This window comes from Callorhinus ursinus, unplaced genomic scaffold, assembly GCF_003265705.2.
Source record: "Callorhinus ursinus isolate GAN/ISIS: 27379988/994484 unplaced genomic scaffold, GSC_fseal_2.0 scaffold10, whole genome shotgun sequence".
NCBI classification, from domain to species: domain Eukaryota; kingdom Metazoa; phylum Chordata; class Mammalia; order Carnivora; family Otariidae; genus Callorhinus; species Callorhinus ursinus.
In genome coordinates this window covers 45,601,099-45,605,598 of record NW_027397072.1, presented here as the reverse complement: position 1 = coordinate 45,605,598, position 4,500 = coordinate 45,601,099, and positions in this window count along the sequence as shown.

The window sequence follows — 4,500 nt, the reverse complement described above, 5'->3', positions numbered from 1 at the left end:
ATGTCTTTATTCTCTCTCTCTTCTTTGCCCTTAGTATAAGCCTCTCGATTTGATTTGTTTTGCTACTCAGTGTTATCAGGACAAGGTGGGATTGCAGTGCTAAGGAGATCAGGGTTTTTTGTTTCTTTTATACTTTTATCATTTGAATATGAACAACTACAAGTCATATAATGAACTTCAGAGTCATTGTCTGCCTTTTAATATGACAAGGATTATGGTGCCAATAGCACTAAACATTGAAATTCTGGTAGGATTTTATGAAAGACAAGTTAGAATGTCAGTGGCCATTCAGGGGAATTTGTGATATGAATAAGACAGTCTTATATTCGTGTGGTACCTTATAATCAAAAGGTTCAAAGATTCCAAATATTTAATCATTAACATCTTTAAAACTATTGTGAAGATAGCTTTAGAAACAAAGAAAAACTCTAAAAAGCAGTAGTATTTGGACTTACTGTCAAGATGACTTGGACTATCCGAATCCAGAACCTTCTGAGTTCCAAAAAAAGAAAAAGTCACTGATACTGGCAGAAGGCAAAAGACTTGATGACTTGAGCTGCATGAGCCCCACATACTCACTATAGTCCCCCTTACACAAGTCCCAAGTCCCATGGGTGGGGGGACATAAATGGGCTGGCACAGATGTCTTCATATGTACTGGGTTATATTATAAGGGAGGAATATTTCTATCATTATGCTAGAGGACCTTAGGAAACCTGAGTCTTTATAATGGGCAGTAAGTAAGCATAGCTTTTATTTCAGAGAGAGACATCTTTGTTATATTGGAGAGTAAGTATACCTTTCTTCCTTTATTCTGGATGGAAACACTATCTCTATTTTCTAAAACAATAAGTAAGCCTGTCCTTTGCTTTGGAGGAAAATGCCATGCCTTTTTTTTTTTTTTTTAATTCCAGTATAGTTAACATACAGTGTTAGTTTCAGGTATACAATATAGTGATTCAGTACTTCCATATATCATCACCCAGCGCTCAACATGATAAATGTACTCTTAATCTCCTTCACCTATTTTACCCATTCCCCTATCTACCTCCCCTCTGGTAACCACCAGTTCATTCTCTATATTTGAATCTGTTTCTTTGGTTTGTCTCTTTTTTTCTTTATTTGTTTTGTTTCTTAAATTCCACACATGAGTGAAATCATATGGTATTTGCCTCTCTCTGGCTGACCTATTTCACTTAGCATTATACTCTAGATCCCATGTTGTTGCAAATGACAAGATTTCATTCTTTTTTATTGCTGAGTAATATTCCATTACACACACACACACACACACACACACACACACACACACACACACCCCACCTCTTCTTTATCCATTCATCTATCATTGGACACTTGGGTTGCATCCATATTTTGGCTATTGTAAATAATGCTGCATTGAACATAGTGGCGTATATATCTTTTTGAATTAGTGTTTTTGTATTTTTAAGTAAATACCCAGTAGAGGAATTACTGGGTCATATGGTAATTCTATTTTTAATTTGTTAAGGAACCTCCATACTGTCTTCCAAAGTGTCTGTACCAGTTTGCATTCCCACAAATAGTGCACAAGAGTTCCTTTTTCTCCATATACTCATCAAAACTTGTTGTTTCTTATGTTTTTGATTTAGCCATTCTGACAGGTGTGCAGTGTTCCTTTTCTGTTTTTAAAGGTTTTATTTGTTTATTTATTTATTTATTTATCTAGAGAGATAGAGGAAGTGTTGTAGAGTGGGGGGTGGCAGAGGGAGAGGGAGAGAGAGAATCCTAAGCAAGCTCCACACCCAGCACAGAGCCCAACACAGGGCTTGATGCAGAGCTCAATCTCATGACCCCAAGATCTTAACCGGAGCTGAAATCAAGAGTTGGCTGCTTAACCAGCTGAGCCACCCAGGCACCCCTTTTCTGTTTTTAAAGATTCTTAACTATACAGACATCCTTCAGGACAGTCCAGGCCAGTGTCTGTCTTGTAGGAAGTATAAAATATGTCAGGGACACATGGACAATTATCTCTCAACTCCTCTTTGAACATTCTTTTCTTCCCCAATAAAACAAGAGGGTTCAGGGTGCCTGGGTGGTTCAGTTGGTTAAGTGACTGCCTTTGGCTCAGGTCATGATCCTGGAGTCCCAGGATCGAGTCCTACATCAGGCTCCCTGCTCAGCAGGGAGTCTGCTTCTCCCTCTGACCTTATTCCCTCTCATGCTCTCTCTCTACCATTCTCTCTCTCTCTCAATAAATAAATACAAATCTTTAAAAAAACACAAGAAGGTTCTTCCACTTGTGATAGTCAATGATTTTTTAGAAAGAGATGATTTGTATGGGCTTAAGAATCTGGGGAAGGGTCTATAGGAAGTTAGCAATGAGAGATGCTGAGCATTCGACAGTTTTTAAAAAAGATGAAATTGAAGAATGAATGTATATAAAGCATTATACAACTAGAAAACGTTTATCATCCCTATGACAAATTCACAGTAACACCTAAGTTATTATAGGCATGTCCTGCAGACAGCATCTCTGGTTAACATTTCCTTAATAGAATACCTCTTGGGTTTTAGTTAACCAAATTCCAACCACATATACAATGAGCATATCTACCAGCACAATGTTTTTAGCCAAAGTTTATGTAAGAAAATTTTATATATGTATTTCCAAATCTCAATATAAATCTTTAATAAAATTTCAAGTGGGCTAAATCTTAGGTTACATTCCAAACACAATGGATAAAGATCAGTTCAGTCTAACCCTGATTTGAGAGAAAAGTTTTCAAAATATTTAGTAAGTCACAATATCACAAATATTTCCAAGTGTCCTCTTATCTATTTTTACATTGCTCTGAGAAGAGGGCAGTGTTTTGATTATATCTTCACCAGATGACTTAATTCACTTTTTAATAGTATCACCAGCCTAGATTTGAAAAATCATGTCATCTAAACTTTAAGTACCAGTGTGTCAAAGGGAGGCTAAGTATAACCGTAGCATATGTACATAATTATTTGGTCAAAGGGAAAGTACAAAGAAGAATGCACAATGTAAGTTGGCAAGAGAACTGAAAACTACAACCAAAGGTGTGATAAAAATTGGAAGAGTGATGTTTTATGATGAGAATGCCCCCAGAGAAATGACAATTGGCCCTGAATGAACTGGGCTCAAAGCCTACCTTGCTTTTAGATATTTCAGTTAGGTGATCCAATACATACCTTTATTTTTTGAGCCAAAGTATGCTGGGATCTTTCTTACCTACAGCTACAAATGTCCTATCTTATACCATGGGATTCTCCAACTGGAAGATCAGATTCTCGTCCTCACAGTTCCTTTCCAAAGGAGGAGGTCAAACTAAAATAGGAATTGGCACAAGCACTGTAACTGTGAACTGTTCCAACCCATTTTTATTACTTTAACCAGGGCAGAAAATCAAGATCCATGGGGTTTTACATCATAAATTCATTTAAACTGATAGAAAAGTGTTCCTACCAAAAATGCTAAATGGGTATTTAGTCAAGGCAGTCTATCTTTGAAAGAGCAAAAAGAATTTAACAAATATTAATTTTTAAAAAGGGACAATGTCCATTCAATCATCTATTTATTCAAAAAGTATATTCTTTGCTCAAATGGCAAATTTTGTCAGTGGTCTCATATGACAACTTCTTTTCCAGATTAGGGAACTAGCCAAATACAGTTTTTTTCACAATAGAAACATGTGGTTAGGGAGGGGTGGTGATAAGATGGAAGACAGATTAGTGGTCTTGATATACACAAATACATGAAAGTCTGGGTCTTGCCTTCAGTCAAAGGGAATTTCTTCAAAAGAGCATCATTTTTTTTCACTCAAAAAATATTAACAAAAATCCTATCAGATGTTAAAGTCATCCCAACTCCAATCCTGACTGAGGTCAGAATCTTTTAAGGACAAAAGAAAGAGGACCCAGGAGAGTCTGTTCTCACAAATGCCCCCTGGGGACAGGGCAATGCATAGTTCAGTGGACCAGTGCCAAATGACCATGGCAAGGAAAGTAACAGAATTTGACAGATATTAGAAAATTGTACAGTAATTTGACAAATCACTTATATGTCTGTCAAAACTAATAACAAAAAAATTAGGTCTGCATTTTGTTTATCTGTTTTATCCATTTAATTTTTAGATTTATTTGTAGTCTATTTTTCAAAAATTGATGAAACCTATTCATTTTCCTTCACTCTGATAGTTTAGGAAGTACTGTTCTAAACATTATCTGAACCTCTAGACTGGTTGTATCATTCCATCAGAGACCTGGAGGAATTTGTGTGCAGCAAAATGTGTGGGAGAACAAGGTACACAACCCAAATCCTACATGAACAGTACTAAAACACCTCATCACAAACTTGCTGGTAGTGATACATATTTAGTTACTCTTCCAGAAACCAGGGTGAAAATGGGCAAAAAGAAGACCCACAGAATCTCCTCCCCCAACCACTTCCTCCTCAGAGTTTCTCTATGAGACAGAAGCACACAAGAGAGGCAA